This window comes from Erinaceus europaeus, chromosome 11, assembly GCF_950295315.1.
Source record: "Erinaceus europaeus chromosome 11, mEriEur2.1, whole genome shotgun sequence".
Taxonomy (NCBI): Eukaryota; Metazoa; Chordata; class Mammalia; order Eulipotyphla; family Erinaceidae; genus Erinaceus; species Erinaceus europaeus.
Window position 1 is genome coordinate 23,554,041 of NC_080172.1, and position 18,479 is coordinate 23,572,519.

Genomic DNA, 18,479 nt, shown 5'->3' on the forward strand with positions numbered 1-18,479 from the left:
TCACAGGTCTCATAACAATATGTTCAGTTTTTCATTCCTATTGTATATTCATATTTGGGAAACAAATTCTAAGCTATATAATAAATGTATTTCTGACTATTACAACTAGGTTTTTGGTTAGTTTTGTTTTGCTTTGCTTTGCTTTTTCCTCCAGGCTTGGTGCTGGCACTATGAATCCTCTGTTCTTGGAAGTGTTTTTTCCATTTTATTGGATAGGACAGGGATAAATTGAGGGGGGAGGAGGAGCTAGAGAGGGAGAGAGAGAGAGAGAACGATAGACACCTGAAGACCTGTTCTGCCACTTTGAAACTCCCCCCCCCTGCAGTTGGTGAGTTGGGCCACTAATCAGATCCTTGAGTAAGTCATTGTGCTTAGTACTATAGCTTAACCTGGTGCTCTACCACCCAGCCCCTACAATTACTCTTAGACTGTCATCTCCAAACACGTTGTATTTTGAAAATGACCAAGAAATTTAAAATCCATCCAATTGGGATCTTAGAGATTTGAAATCATAAAAAAAAATCCTATAAATATACAAGTTCATATATCATTTCAAATTTGTGCCTCCATGTCCTTTGGGCAAATGCTTAAGAGTGGCATTGTTGGATCATAGGATATTCTCATGATTAATTGTTTAAGTGTTCTCCAAATTGTTTTTTCTTTTTTAATTTAATTTAATTTATAAAAAGGAAACACTGACAAAGCCATAGGATAAGAGGGGTACAGCTCTACACAATTCCCACCATCAGAACTCCATATCCCATCCCCTTCCTTGATAGCTTTCCTATTCTTTAACCCTCTGGGAGTATGGACCCAAGGTCATTGTGGAATGCAGAAGGTAGAAGGTCTGGCTTCTGTAATTGCTTCCCTGCTGAACATGAATGTTGACAGGTCGATCCATATTCCCAGGCTGCCTCTCTCTTCCTGTAGTGGGGGCGGGGGGAGTTCTGTGGAATCGGAGCTCCAGGACACAATGCTGGGGTTGTCTGTCCAGGAAAGTCTGGTTGGCATCATGCTAGCAAATGTTTTTCATGTGGGCTGCACCAGTTTACATAGCCATCAGCAGCATAACAGGGTTCATTTTTCTCCAGATCTTTCCAACAGTTACTGTTTCCTGTTTTGTTGATGTAGGGCATTCTCACACATATGGAATGGCGTGTCATTATGGTCTTAATTTGCATTTCTCTAATGATAACTGATGTGGAACATTTTTTTTCATAGACTGCATTATTCACAATACCCAGAATATGGAAGTAAAGTAAATGCCTAATGATAGATTACTGGATAAAAAGTTGGGGAATGTATACACTATGGAAAACTACTCTGCAATCAAAAGGATGGTATTGTACCACTTAGAACAAAATGTATAGAACTGGAAGTTATTATGCTGATTGAAAAATAAGAAGTAAAGAAACTATAGCTCCCCAATGATTTCACTCATATGTGAAATGTAGATGACTAGAGCAAATTGGCTCGCAAAAAAAAAAAAAAGTAACCAGATTGTTTCTGGAACTTTGTGAGAATTAACATGGTTATGGTGGGGGAGGGAGGCATAGAATTTGGATGGGAACTGTAGTGACTTAACTCCAATCATGTGTAAGTATGACAATGCTCCTCAAACACGACTTTTTATTTTAAAAGGCATGCTAAATCACTTATAAATGTAAGTACATAGAAGAACCAATGCAGTGGCTGTTTAAAAGTATTTTACTATCTATTATATGAAATATATGACAGAATTATGCACACTTGAAAATCATAAACATAGTTCTGACAAGGTGCCATAGGAAGTAACATTGAAAATAACTTAATTCAACTAAGAAAAGGGGAAAATCAATGCCAAAGAGTAATTTTTTTCCTAATAGTATAGATTAGTATCATCTATTTTCTACACAGATTCTTGAGATAGTTCTCAAAGGGTTTACTCTCTTCTGAATTATCATTTGAGATTTGGAAAATAAATTATAATATTCCATGGTCATTGTAGATTTGAAAATGCTTTATAGTATTCCATAGAAGATGACATCATTATTGCAAATATGCTTTCAGCAGTGCCTGGAGTTCAGTGCAACAAACCTTTCATTTTATCCTGGTTCTTAAGGATATGACTGGGGAATACACAAATCCAAGAGCAAAGCTTAGCTATACCATTCAGTGCTGACATTTGTATATGAATAGCAGTATCATTTAATATTTTCTTCCACCATCAACCAAATGCTTTCTGACATTATACTCTAAGTTTGTACGATGCAGGATCATATGTCATAAGTGACAGAGGAGGCAAGTTTCATGTCTAATTGCTTTCATCTTCTAGGGGTCGAGATAGAAACATTCTGAAAAGCCCACTTATATGCATATGAATCTTCACAAATGCCTATCTTTTACACCCTATTTGCTAGTCAGCTTGAAATGTTTGAAAATTCACTTGAAAATGTCTTTTTGGCAGTCAACAATCAATATTTCGAAGCAGTTGATGGTGTTAGGATTATTAAGTCACAGTAAAACCTCAATTCAATGCATGGAATTAAATGTAGATTTCAATTTCCACTTGAAAAAAGGGAAAGCTTTGATGGTATTTTTATCTGTTCTTAGCAACACACTCACCTGATACGTAATATGCATTAAACACATGTTCATTGAACTAAACATATTTCTACTCAATAAATCACTACTTGGTTCATTAAAAGACACTTTTATCTCCTTTTGCCATTTCCCTGAGAAAACATTACAACTGCTTGCCACAGTCTAGTCCCTCTTCCTGTGCTTTCTTCTTCTTCCACTATAAAATAGAGTTGATTATCTTTAGCTTACCTGACAGTACCTCATTTTCACTTGATTTCCCATTTCTAAGATTGAGCACTTTTCATCTGTCTAGCTATTATTGTCAAAGCTAGATACTTCATCTGTCACACTGACCCCACGTCCCCTACGTGAAGCCCTTCATCAATTTGCCATTGCGTGGAACACCAAGTCTGCAATATTCTCGTTATTCCTAACACCTTTCACCATGAAGATTAAGACTCTTTCCCTTTTTCCAGCTTCGCCTCTCCCAGTCAGTATTAAATTTGACTCTTTGGTGTGTCTCATTTAAATTGTCAACAGCTTTCATCCTTTTGGTAAAATACTGTTTACCTTGGCTTACCTTGCACACAAAATATATAAGGAAGCCATATTTCATGTTTTCATGATCCTTTACTTTGTTTTTATTAAAACTCCATAGAATTTTTAACATCTGTCATAGTATATAATTATTCCAACTAATCAAGATAATCATATTTCCTTATCTCTGTTTAATAAAAATGCTCACTCCAAATTATAAAAAATATCACATATTTAATTCAGTTCTTAATGTAGAAATAAAATACATTGTAGGTATATCTCAGAAATGTTTACTGTATCTCATTAAAGTGAGAAATTTTAAGTACATTTTTTTGAAAGTAAAAAACCAATATATCAAATTAATCCAAAATTTAATTTTTTATTGTTGTTGTCGTAATTATTGTTGTCGTCACAAATGTCACTGTTGCTAGATAGGACAGAGAGAAATGGAGAAAGGAGGGGAAGACAAAGAGGGGGAAAGAAAGATTAACACCTGCTTTACCACTTGTGAAGCGACTCCGCTGCAGATGGGGAACCAGGGCCTTGAACCAGGATCCTTACACCAGTCCTTGTACTTTGTGCCACATGCACTTAACCCACTGCATTACTGACAGACTCCCTAAATTTAATTTCTTATTAGTGACTTAGTAATGATTGACAAGACTGTGGGATAAGAGGAGTGCAGTTCCATACAATTCCCACCACCAGAGTTCCCTATTCCCTCCCCTCCACTGGAAGTTTCCTTATTCTTTATCCCTCCAGGAGTATGGACCAAGGATCTTTAGGGAGGGCAGAAAGTGGGAGGTCTGGCTTTTATAATTGCTTCTCTGCTGGACATGGGCATTGACAGATCAATACATACTCCCAATCTGTTCCTTTCTTTCCCAAGTGGGGTAGGACTCTGGAGAGGTGGGGTTCCAGGACTCATTAGTGAGGCTGTCTGCCCAGGAAGTCAGATTGGCATTATGGTAGCATCTGTAACTTGGTGGCTGAAAAGGAGTAAGATATAAAGCACAAAAACTCAAGGAAATAGAAACTGATACCAATAAATGGAAAGACATGCCATGATCATGGATTGGAAGAATAAATATCATCAGAATGAATATTCTCCCCAGAGCCATACACAAATTTAATGCAATACCCATCAAAGTTCCACCAAGCTTCTTTAAGATAATAGAACAAACACTACAATCATTTATCTGGAACCAGAAAATATCTAGAATTGCCAAAACCATCTTGAGGAAAAGAAACAGAAATGGAGGCACCACACTCCCAGATCTCAAACTATATTATAAAGCCATCATCATCAAAACAGCATGGTACTGGAACAAAAATAGGCACACAGACCAGTGGAACAGAATCGAAAGCCCATATTTAAACCTCCACACCTATGGACATCTAATCTTTGATAAGAGGGCCCAAAGCATTAAATGGAAGAAGAAGGCTCTCTTCAATAAATGGTGCTGGGAAAACTGGGTTGTAACATGCAGAAGAATGAAATTGAACCACTTTATCTCACCAGAAACAAAAATCAACTCCAAATGGATCAAAGACCTGGATGTTAGACCAGAAACAATGAAATACTTAGAGGAAAACATTGGTAAAACACTTTCCCACCTACTCCTCAAGGACATCTTATATGAATCAAACCCAATTGCAAGGAAGACTAAAGCAGAAACAAATCAATAGGACTATATCAAATTGAGAAGCTTCTACACATCCAAAGAAACTATTAAACAAAGAGACCCCTCAAAGAATGGGAGAAGATCTTCACATGCCATACATCAGACAAGAAACTAATTACCAAAATATACAAAGAGCTCAGCAAACTTAGCACCAAAAAAGCAAATGACGCCATCCAAAAATGGGCAGAGGATATAAACAAAACATTCACTACAGAGGAAATCCAAAAGGCTAACAAACAAATGAAAAACTGCTCTAGGTCACTGATTGTCAGAGAAATGCAAATTAAGACAACACTTAGATACCACCTCACTCCTGTAAGAATGGCATACATCAAAAAGGACAGCAGCAACACATGCTGGAGAGGCTGTGGGGACAGAGGAACCCTTTTGCATTGCTGGTGGGAATGTAAATTGGTCTAGCCCCTGTGGAGAGCAGTCTGGAAAACTCTCACAAAGCTAGACATGGACCTTCCATCTGATCCAGTAATTCCTCTCCTGGGGATATACCCCAAGGACTCCATAACACCCAACCAAAAAGAGGTGTGTACTCCTATGTTCATAGCAGCACAATTCATAATAGCTAAAACCTGGAAGCAACCCAGGTGCCCAACACCAGATGAGTGGCTGAGAAAGCTGTGGTATATATACACAATGGAATACTATGCAGCTATCAAGAACAATGGGTTCTAGAAAAGGTCCTATTCCATCTACCGCAACTTTTCCTTGTGTCCTTCTCTGACCCATCTTGGACAGAGCTAGAAGGAATTACGTTAAGTGAGCTAAGTCAGAAAAATAAAGATGAGTATGGGATGATCCCACTCATCAACAGAAGTTGAGAAAGAAGATCTGAAAGGGAAACTAAAAGCAGGATATGACTAAATTGAAAGTAGGCCACCAAAGTAAAAATCCTGTGGTGAGGGATAGACATGCGGCTTCCTGGGCCTTTGGAGGGTGGGGTTGGGTGGGTGGGATGGGACACAGTCTTTTGGTGGTGGGAATGGTGTTTATGTACTCTCGTAGTAAAGTGTAGTCATATAAATCACTAGTTAATTATTATGAGAAGGGGAAAATTGACTGTCTCGAACTTTTTAAAACACAGACTGAATCTTTTTAACATATAGGCTGTGTATTTGATATGCAGACTCTCTCAAAAGCCTAGACAGAGTAGATCAGAATCAACTGGTGGCACAGCTATATACAAGATACTGGGTACTATTCAGCAAACCCTAACGAAAGGACTTTTCAAAGTTAACCCAATTACCAAATAATGTGATGATAACAATAACTATCCACTGTCTTTTTGAACCCTAAGACAGCAGGAACCTTACGTTTCCACTATAGGGCCTATATTTCCCCCAGTCCTGGAACCTTAGGATAGGGCCCACTTTCCTGCATGCCTCTCCCAATCCATATCAAATAATATTGCATCTGCTGATCACAACCTAATCATTGCCACCTCAACATGCTTCAGCTCAGACTGTGTCCAGAGACTTCAGGTGTGGAATGACAACCCTTAAGCTTCATTACTCCAGTGAGACCTTTCCTTTCATAATATTCTCTAATTCCATTCCAGATGGTTCACTTTCTAACAAAGTCCCAAAACCTAGATATAGACCAAGTTCTGTGAGAGAGAGCATATGCTCGTTCACACGTATCTGTAAAGTAGTGCAAAATATATACCTGAAAGCAGAAGTACACTAGAGTTTGCAGTGAGTACCCCCCCAAACACTTCCTCTCCACTATTTCAACCTTTGGGTCCATGTCTGCTGAACAGTTTGTTTGGCTTTGTATATTAACTCTCTTTTCAGCCACCAGGTTCCTGATGCCATCAAGATGCCGGCTAGGCTTCCCTGGACTGAAGACCCCACCAATGTGTCCTGGAGTTCCGCTTCCCCAGAGTCCCACCCTACTGGGGAAAGAGAGAGGCAGACTGAGAGTATGGACCGACTAGTCAACGTCCATGTTCAGCAGGGAAGCAATTACAGAAGCCAGACCTTCCACCTTCTGCAACCCTCAATGACCCTGGGTCCATGCTCCCAGAGGGATAGAGAATGGGAAAGCTATTGGGGAGGGGATGGGATATGGAGATTGGGTGGTGGGAATTGTGTGGAGTTGTACCCCTCCTATCCTATGGTTTTGTTAATGTATCCTTTCTTAAATAAAAAATAAATAAAAAAGATAAAAAATAAATAAAAAAGATATAAAGCCGAACAAACTGTTTAATAATCAGGAACCAAAAGTTAAGAATTTAGCAGATGAGGGGGCTGTGTGGTAGCACAGAGGGTTAAATGCACGTAGCTCAAAGCACAGAGATGGCATAAGGATTCCAGTTCAAGCCCCAGCTCCCCATCTACCAGGGGGTTGCTTCACAAGTGGTGAAGCAGGTCTGTAGGTATCTATCTTTCTTTTCCCCTCTCTGTCTTCCTCTCTTCTCTAGACTTCTCATTGTCCTGTCCAACAACAATAATAAAAATAATAGCAACAACAAGGACACCAAAAATGGCAAATATGACCTCCAGGAACAGTGGATTTGTAGTGCAGACACTGAGCCCCAGCAATAACCCTGGAGGCAAAACAAAAGGAAAAAACAAAGAATATAGCAGGTAAGATTTCAGGGTCTTCATGTTGGAAGAAGCTATGAAATCTATTTTTGGTAAATGCCAAGAGGCACATGACTTTACTAATTTTTGCCTATACCCAACAGCTAACAAGCAGGTAGGCTGAAAGTATTGTCTGGGTAGATGGTATCAGAGTTGGGAATAAGACCAGAAAGCTGAATCAGGTCAGGGAGTAGCTCCCAAATGTGGGGAAAGTATATAAATACCATAAATTGTAAACTCCATCAATCAGACCTAGAACCTATGTCTATTCATATTTAGCACAGGAGCCTGCGTAACCTCTGCATTCCTGTTAGTCTGGACTCACATTCCATGGTCCCAACTAGGAACATTCTAGGCTGCACTCACTTCAGGACCAGTATTCTTGGAGTGGCAAGGTATGTTGACCCAGCCTCCCTTTGGAGAGCGGGTCATTTTCATTTTTTCTTTTAAGTTTTTTTTATCTTTACTTATTTATTTATTTATTGGATGGAGAGAGCCAGAAATTGAGAGGATGGGGGAGATAAATAGGGAGAGAGATAGAGAAAGAGAGAGACACCTGCAGCTCTGCTTTACCACTAGCAAACCTTTCCCCTGCAGGTGGGGACCTGGAGCTTGAACCTGGGTCCTTGCGCACTGTTAACATGTGTGCTCAACCAGGTGCGCCACCACTTGGCCGAGTGCTTGGTGCCAGTACTATGAATGTACTGCTCTCAGAGACCAGATTTTCCTTCTTTCTTTATTTTTCTTTTCTATTTTATTTGATAAGACAGAGAAATTGAGAGGGTAAGGGGAGGTAGAGAGGGAGAGAGAATGAGAGAAACCTGCAGAGTTGCTTCACCACTCATGAGGCTTCTCTGCAAGTGGGGAGCAAGGAGTTTGAACCTGGGTTCCTGCACATGGTAAAAAGTACATTCAACCAGGTGCATCACCAACCAGGCCCCTAACCAGTTTTACTTTTAAAGGAGAAATTAACTAATGCATATTTAGTTCTAAATGATTGTGCTTTTCTTTTCCTTTGCTTTTACCTCAGAGTTATTTCTAGGGCTTGGCGCTAGTACCACCATTTCTTTTTTTCCCTTTTCTTTCCTTTTATTAGATAGAGCAAAGAGAAATTGAGAGGAGAAGGGAAGATAGGAAATGAGAGAGAAAGATAGACAGCTGCTGACCTGTTTCACTGTTTGTGAAGCATTCTTGCTTCAGGTAGGGAGTGGGGAATCGAACCTAGGTCTTCGAGCAAGTCCTTTCACATAGAGCTATATGCATTTGACTCACCCACTGCACCATTTCCTGGCCCCCTAAATAACTATAGTTGTTCACTGAACTATTTAGTGAGGACATAACTGCTTTGACATTATGAAATCCACTTCAAAATAGTACATATTTTATAAACCAGACATGGGGGTGGAAGACTGGTTTGTAAAAACTGGAGTCAAGGAACTTTGCTACTGAGACTGGGTGTTAACTCACTGGACAGAGCACATAACATTATCATGTAAGGATTAGTGTTCAAACCCCTGGACCCTACCTAAATAGGTACAGGGAGCAGAGGGCAGCTTCACTAGTAATGGAGCAGTGCTGCAGGTGTCTTTTCTTGCTGTCTCTTACCCTCTATTGGGAAAAAAAAAAAAGAATAAGAAGGTTACTGGGAGTAGTGGTGATCTACAGGCCTCCAACCTTGGTGATAACTTTGTCACCAAGACTTATGTGGAAATAGTGATTATAAACACCTTATGATCACTTAAAACTTCTAAAATCATTTCACTCCTGGATTAAGAAAGAAGATATATGAATACAGGGAAAGTAGTTAGAAACTTATAGAAAGAATATCATAAATTTTATGTATGCTAATGATATATTCTGCACAGTAAATATTTCAGTGGAATTCTGATATGAAAATTTAATTCCTACTTAATGCACACAGATGAAAATTCATAGCCAGCTAAGCCCTGGGAATATTTAGTTAGACTGGCTTATGTCTGATATCATAAGTCTATTGATTTCTTTCTAATGTCAAGTTTGGCAGCAGAATTACTTGACCTTGTCTGTGTATGAACCACACTTGTCATGAACATCCCTTTAAATGGTGTTTTCTTGCCATGCTTAGTGGTATCAAGACTACATTATAAGGAGGGAGTTTTATGGAACATGTACAAAGTATTGGTTGAAATAAATAGCACAGAACTGCTACTAGGGAATGGCAAATGTTATTTAAAAAAAATATTTATTTTCCCTTTTGTTGAGCTTGTTATTTTTTTATTGTTGTTGTAATTGATGTCATCGTTGTTAGATAGGACAGAGAGAAACTGAGAGAGGAGCAGAAGACAGAGAGGGGGAGAGAAAGATAGACACCTGCAGACCTGCTTCACCGCTTGTAAAGCGACTGCCCTGCAGGTGGGGAGCCGTGGGCTGGAACCCAGATCCTTATGCCGGTCCTTGCGGCAAACGTTGTTATAATGGAATTGACCATGAGAACTTACAACTTTTCTCCTTTTTAATGTCTGTTTCTCAAAATTAAGTTGTGGCTTCATAAAATAATTTCCTGTTTAGGGGCTGTGAATAGGTAGAATACACACACACATGTTCCCATATGTAGGGACCCTTGTTCAAATCTCCAGTCCCTACATTGAGGGACAGCTACTAGGTCCCAGTACTAGTGTCATTTTTTGATAGCCTACACTTTTTTTCTATAGAAGAAATAATTAACCTCAGTGCTTTAGTAATAAAATTTGAATTTAAAACTAACTGGGTAAGAAAGTTTTATGTGTTGCATACAGATCTTTTCTTTACAAAGAGTAAAAAAGCAGCACCACGGTGAAATGAAATGAGCTAAATGTCTATTAGCTAGGATATCAGTTGTTCAAATAATATTCTCCTATTTAGTTTCATCTCTTGCTAGCAACACATAATGCTCGATACTCGAAGTCCAAGTGCCTGTTAGAACCTCTATGGTAATTTATAAACCAGAGTTGTAAGTGATGCAAGTCATTTTACATATTTATCTCTTGGCAGGTCTAATGGCTAGAGGACTGAGTATGAATTTCACTACTGTAATTTTACTCCCATTCCAAATCATTAATATTGATGTTAAATAAATGATAGTGTTATCCAAGCTAAGTAATATCATTCTAAACTGCTTAAGGAAGTTCTCTCACTATTATTCTCACTGCTCTTGCAAAATGAGACCAACTGAGATGTGACAGTAGAATTTTAGCAAGCAGTTGTAATGCTGTCATTTGGGTTATCTTCCAGCAATTGACATATACAGATAGACTGTGGTCTTAATATTAAAATTTTTTAAATTCAAAAGCATCAACAAAAAATGATTCCATTAAGTAGTCTGTTAGTGTTGGTCACAGACCGAATTTTTTTTTTTAATTTTTAAATTTTTTATTTAAGAAAGGATTAGTGAACAAAAGCATAAGGTAGGAGGGGTACAACTCCACACAATTCCCACCACCCAATCCCCATAACCCACCCTCTCCCATGATAGCCTTCCCATTCTCTAGCCCTCTGGGAGCATGGACCCAGGGTCGTTGAGGGTTGCAGAAGGTAGAGGGTCTGGCTTCTGTAATTGCTTCCCCGCTGAACATGGGCGTTGACTGGTCGGTCCATACTCCCAGTCTGCCTCTCTCTTTCCCTAGTAAGGTGTGTCTCTGGGGAAGCTGAGCTCCAGGACACATTGGTGGGGTCTTCAATCCAGGGAAGCCTAGCCAGCATCCTGGTGGCATCTGGAACCTGGTGGTTGAAAAGAGAGTTAACATACAAAGCCAAACAATTTGTTGAGCAATCATGGATCCCAAGTTTGGAATAGTGGAGAGGAAATGTTAGGGAGGTACTCACTGAAAACTCTAGTGTAATCCTGCTTTCAGGTATATATTTTGCAGTAGTTTATGGATACGTGTGCACATACGCTCTCTCTCACAGAAACTGGTGTATGTCTAGGTTATGGGACTTTGTTAGAAAGTGAACTACCTGAGATGAAATTAGAGTGTACTATAAAAGGAAAGGTCTCACCCGAGTAATGAAGCTGAAGGGTTGTCATTCCACACGTGAAGTCTCTGGATACACTCTGAGGTGAAGCATGTTGAGATGGCAATGGTTGCTTTGGTTAGGTTGTGATCGGCGGATGCAATATTATTTGGTATGGATTGAGAGATGCATACGGGAAAGTGAGCCCTATCCAAGGGTGCCAGGACTGGGGGAAGTAGGGGCTCTATAGTGAAGATGTGAGGTTCCTGCTGTCTTAGGGTTCAAAAAGACAATCAATAGTTAATATTATCATCACATTATTTGTTAATTGGGTTAACTTTGAAAAGTCCCTTTGTTATGGTTTGCTGTACAGTACCCAGTATCTTGTATATAGCTGTGCTATTGGAAGCTTCTAATCTACTTGGTCTAGGCTTTTGAGAGAGTCCGCATATCAAATACGTAGCCTATCTATTAAAAAGATTCAGTTTGTCTTTTGAGAACCTTTGAGACATACAATTGATTTCCCCCTCTCATATTAATTAACTACTGATTTATACGTCTACATTTTGCTAGGAGTGTACATAAACACCATTCCCATCACCAAAGGACCGTGACCCATCCCTCCCGCCCATTCCCACCCCCCACTGGCCCAGGAAGCTACATGTCTACCCCTCACCACTGGGTTTTTACTTTGGTGCCCTACTTACAATATGATCAGGTCCTGCTTTTAGTTTCCCTTTCAGATCTTCTAAGTCAGCTTCTGTTGATGAGTGGGATCATCCCATACTCATCTTTAACTTTCTGACTTAGTTCACTTAACATAATTCCTTCTAGCTCTGTCCAAGATGGGTCAGAGAAGGTGGGTTCATTTTTCTTGATAGCTGCATAGTATTCCATTGTGTATATATACCACAGCTTTCTCAGCCATTCATCTGTTGTTGGGCACCTGGGTTGCTTCCAGGTTTTAGCTATTATGAATTGTGCTGCTATGAACATAGGAGTACACACCTCTTTTTGGTTGGGTGTTATGGAGTCCTTGGGGTATAACCCCAGGAGAGGAATTATTGGGTCATATGGAAGGTCCATGTCTAGCCTTCTGAGAGTTTTCCAGACTGCTCTCCACAGAGGCTGTACCAATTTACATTCCCACCAGCAATGTAAAAGGGTTCCTCTGTCCCCACATCCTCTCCAGCATTTGTTGCTGCTGTCCTTTTTGATGTATGCCATTCTTACAGGAGTGAGGTGGTACCTTAGTGTTGTCTTAATTTGCATTTCGCTGACAATCAGTGACCTAGAGCAGTTTTTCATATGTTTGTTAGCCTTTTGGATCTCCTCTGTGGTGAATGTTTTGTTCATTTCCTCTGCCCATTTTTGGATGGGGTCATTTGCTTTTTTGCGGCTAAGTTTGCTGAGCTCTTTATATATTTTGGTGATTAGTTTCTTGTCTGATGTCTGGCATGTGAAGATCTTCTCCCATTCTGTGAGGGGTCTCTCTGTTTGTTTAATAGTTTCTTTGGATGTGCAGAAGCTTTTCAATTTGATGTAGTCCCATTGGTTTGTTTCTGCTTTGGTCTTCCTTGCAATTGGGTTTGATTCATCAAAGATGTCCTTGAGGTGTATGTGGGAAAGTGTTTTACCAATGTTTTCCTTTAAGTATTTGATTGTTTCTGGACAGACCGAATTTTAATCAAATCGAAGAGTGAAAGGAAACAGCCAGCCTGTCTCTTTCTCTGATAATATTTAGTTTTCAACCTAGAAGGTCCTTAATGTTCATGTATATTTTAAAACATATACTTGGGAAATATCCAATATGAAGATAAGTGAAATTATATACCTGAAACACATGTAGTCTCAAAAATCAACCTTACCTAAATAAAAGGGAATACAACTCTGTAGGATGTTCTATTATTATTTTGAAATATAAAGAAAATATATGAACAGATTCAGGTTGACAAAAGAGTAACTTACTGTAATACACATATATATTTCTTCTTCTTTTTCTTGCAGAACCCTATATGCAATTTTTGTCCTTTGTTTCTTTGGCATTCAATTTTTCTAGTGACTGGGTTCTCATTTTACAAAAATCACTTTGATCAGGCATGATAGCTATACAAAAGCTATATAAGTATTTAAACAATCAACTTGATGTATTTGGATATAAATATCTATGCAATAATTATCAGTACCAATGGAAAACCTTGCCTATAATTTTCAAACATAATTTCCTTCAACTCCCTTTATTATTTTTATTTTTGATGAAAACAATTAATATAAAACTCAGCCTCTTAGGAAAAACTTAAGTGCAGGTAATACATCATTGTTAACTATAGGTTTTATGCTACACAGTAGAACTTTTTTATTCTAATTAAATGAATTTTGCACTTTTAGTTATCACCTCCTCACCTTCCCCTTCCCCCAACCTCCTGAGGGTAGAGTGGCACCAATTCCATAGCTTTATCATTTGAGATTTCACATGTGGCAATGAGGAAAGAGAGATACTTCCTTTTCTAAGCAGTTTGGAATTGTATACATATATATATATATGTATTTTTCTAGAACACGGTTCAGCTCTGGTTTGTGGTGGTGTGGATGGTGCAGGGGACTCAACCTGCAACTTTTGAACCTTTTTGAGATTTTTTTTGCATAACCATTATGCTATCCTAGAATGATATAAGGCCTATGTTGAACATTGTTCACTGAACATAATGCCCTTGATATCTATTCACATTGTTGCAAAGGATGGGAAATTTCTGTTTAGAAATTTCTGTTTAGAAAAGTTGATGTTCCATTATATATATATATATATATATATATATATATATATATATATATATATATATATATGTGTGTGTGTGTGTGTGTGTGTGTGTGTGTGTGTGTGTGTGTATACATATACTGTATTTATCAATTTATCTATAGATCAGATTTTTTTATTTGGGGTGAATTAATGGTTTAGCATAGACATAGTTGTTGGTACATATGTAAAATTCCTCAGTTTTTTGCAAAACACTCACCTCCAATCTAAGTCCTCCTCCACATCATGCACCAGAGTGTAAAAGCCCTCCTTCTCCGAGTCCTTTTCTTTGGTACAGTATACCAAGCCAGTCCAAGTTCTACTTTGTGTTTCCGCTTTCTGTTCTTATTTCTCAACTTCTGTCCATGAGTGAAATCATCCCATATTTATCCTTCTCTTTCTACCTCATTTCAAACTCCATCCAAGATGCTGTGAAGATGAATTTGTCATTCTTAATACCTGACTAATATGTGTGTGTGTGTGTGTGTGTGTGTGTGTGTGTGTGTGTGTGTCAGAGCTTTCTTAGCCACTCATCTGTTGTTGGACACTGAGGTTGATTCTAGGTTTGAGCTATTACAAATTGTGCAGCCATGAAATGAACATAGATTTTTTTGGATGGATGTGTTTGATTCCTTAGGACATATCCTCAGGAGAGGAATTGCCGGGTCATGGGGTAAATCCACTTCTAGTTTTCTGAGAGTTCTCTAGACTACTCTCCACAAGGATTGGAGCATTTACACTGACACTGACAGTGCAGGTATAGATGAGCTTTTAAGTGTTCTTCATATCTTGGCCAATGTGAATAGTGCTACAATGAACATAGGAGTAAAGATCCAGATTTCACTCCCAATGGGTATAAAGGCAGAAGTAGGGTTGATGAATTTATGGTAGCATTATGTTTCATCTTTAAAGAAAGCTATGTGTTGTTTTCTATAACAACTCTGCTAATTTTTGCTCCTATAACAATTTTCAAGGGTTCAGTGTTTCTATCTCCTCGTTGCTTGATAACGGTCATCCAAACAAGTATGAGGTACTACCTCACAGAAGTTTTAATTTGCAAATTTTAATTTCCCATACTTACTTTGATCTTACTCTAATATGAGTACGTCATACTATTTCTTTGTATATTTTGACCTATTTTTGTTGACCCTGTGATTCATAATATCTTTTATTTATGGATATGTGACCCATTTCTCTAATTACTTAGAATTTTGTATTAACAACAGTCATGTCATAAATGTTTTGCTTTCTTTTGTCAATCCTGTCTCCAGCCTTCAGGGATATTTGGCCAAAATCAGAGCCAACACAGATAACAGGTCAAGGGGTCCTTCAAGCAAAATAAACCTTATCTGACACCCCTGAACTATGCCTATGTTCTCAGAGCAAGGTCAAGAATGGCAAGTAAATATAATTTGAGATAATAATTAGAACTGGAGATAACAAGACTGCTAGGAGAGAAATTATTTAAATATATATTCTCCTAAAATATTTAAGTTTAGACCTAACACAGTTGTTTTGACACATGTGCATAGATTCAATAAAAAGAGGATGAGGTATGCACAGGCAAATTATTTGGTGAATTCATATGTGAGATGTATGCCGGTGTCTGCTACTCCAGACTCTTCTCTCACCTCCCACTGGGCTAGAAGTAATTTGCTCAATCCAGGGTTTACATTCGAAACCTTGGAACTCTGCAATCTATCCAATTATCTCAGACACTTCAACCACTTTCTAAATATTTGTTGAATAAATATTCAGCATATTATTGACTGGCAAACTAGTCAACATTTTAATATCCCTAGGTATCAGGTGTTTACTGTTATAAGTTCCTATTAGAACACTGTTGTTGGGTTTATACTAAACAGACTCACTGCTATTAAGAATGCTACTGGGAGTAGGGCGGCAGCGCAGCTGGTTAAGCGCAGGTGGCACAAAGCACAAGGATCCCAGTTCGAGCCCACGGATGCCCACCTGCAGGGGAGTCACTTCATAAGTGGTGAAGCAGGTCTGCAGGTGTCTATCTTTCACTCGCCCGTCTTCCCCTCCTCTCTCCTTTTCTCTCTGTCCAGTCCAACAACAATGACATCAACAACAACAACAATAATAACTACAACAACAAGGGCAACAAAAGGGAATAAATAAATAAATATTTAAAAAAAAAGAATGTTAGAATCCTCCTGCACTGCTGGTGGGAATGTAAATTGGTCCAACCTCTGTAGAGAACAGTCTGGAAAACTCTCAGAAGACTAGAAATGGACCTACCCTATGATCCTGCAGTTCTTCTCCTGGGAATAGATCCTAAGAAACCCAACACACCCATCTAAAAATATCTGTGTACACATATGTTCTTAGCAGCACAATTTGTAATAGCCAAAACCTGGAAGCAACCCAGGTGTCCAACAACAGATGAGTGGCTGAACAAGTTGTGGTATGTATACACAATGGAATACTACTCAGCTATAAAAAATGGTGACTTCACCGTTTTCAGCTGATCTTGGATGGACTTTGAAAAATCCATGTTAAGTGAAATAAGTCAGAAACAGAAGGATGAATGTGGGATGATCTCACTCTCAGGCAGAAGTTGAAAAACAAGATCAGAAGAGAAAACACAAGTAGAACCTGAACTGGAACTGGCATATTACACCAAAGTAAAAGACTCTGGGGTGGGGGGTGGGGGGAGAATACAGGTCCTAGAAGGATAACAGAGGACCTAGTGAGGGTTGTATTGTTATATGGAAAACTGATAAATGTTATGCATGTACAAACTATTGTATTTACTGTCAAATGTAAAACATTAATTCCCCAATAAAGAGATAAAAAAATTTAAAAAGAACGTTAGAGATGTGCATTACACTTGCTTTAACAGGCTTATAGAGATGCATGAATGTTGAAGTAATGAGATTTTCAAAGGAAAATAGTCTAGAGAGACTGAATTTTATATATATACTTTCAGAGGTAGAAAGAGAGAACATGAGGACTGAAATCATCATTTTTCACTGTCCAAATGCAAAAAAAGACAGTTACATGGATAAAATAGACAGTGCTCAATATTATTCTATGCAACATAGATATCATGTGAACTAAAAGTCTTTAAAATTTAGTAATATAGAACTGCTTTATGTTTAATTAGCACATCATGGATATCTAATCTAGAGAAATAATTATGGTATAGACAATAACAATTGCTACTTTATGCTGGTGATAAAATATTTGCAACTCTATGAAGATATATGTAATTCTGTCATACCTAGGTATTAATTAAAAACATACTTCTTGATAGTATCTTGTTGGTAGGTAAATAATAAGAATGGGCATTAAGGGGGCCCAAAAGTGGCTCACTTGGTTAAGCGCACATAGTATTAAGTTCACGGACCAGCTCAAGGCTCCAGTTTGCCCTACCCCCTAGGCTCCCCATCTACAGGGGATCCATTTCATGAGCTGTGAAGCAGGTCTTCAGGTGTTTCTCTTTTTTACTTCCTCTATATCACCACTTCCATTATCAATTTCTCTATGTCCTGTCCAATAAAATGAAAAAAAAAATGACAACAGGAGCAGTAGGTTCACAATGGCAGCACCAAGTCTCAGTAATAACTCTGGAGGGAAAAAAAAGAATGAGTATTCTTTGGTACTATCTTATTACCTACCTATTAGTGTGTGTGTTTTCTGAGATCACTGTTTGGGACATCAGACATGAAAGTCTATTTATAAACCACTCCAGTTAATATGATTAAAGTAATCTAAGGACGATAGTGGAATGATTTTAACTATGGGTTCCGTATCATATTTCTTTCTCAAAACTTTTCCGCTGCTCTTTGTTTATATTCATTTATCTGTTTTAGTCTGATTAGCCTGCTATAGTCGCAAACTAGGCCTTGCATAGGTCACTCATAGTTAAGAAGGCTGGAAGTTCATGATCAGGATTCCAGTATGATTGGGTTCTAGAAAAGGTCCTATTCCATCTACTGTAACTTTTCCTTGTGTCCTCACAAAGTAGAGAAAGTTAATGAACACAGCGAATTCATTTTTATATTAATAGTAATTTTAGTCACGAAGGTTCCTTACTTAGAATCCTATTAATTCTCATAGACACTACTTTCAAATCCTCCCACTTTGGGGATTAGGATTTTAATATATGAAATTTGGGGAAGATAAAAACATTCACACCATGGAAACATTCCAGAATTTGCCTCAGAATCACATATATAAACATCCAAAAAAACTATGTATAAAAGTAAAATTCTAGTGTGGGTAGGTTTCTAAAAATGCATCATCATTGGGAAGGGTAGTGCACACAACTTTGGTACTAAGTGTGGCTTGGAACTATACCCTGTA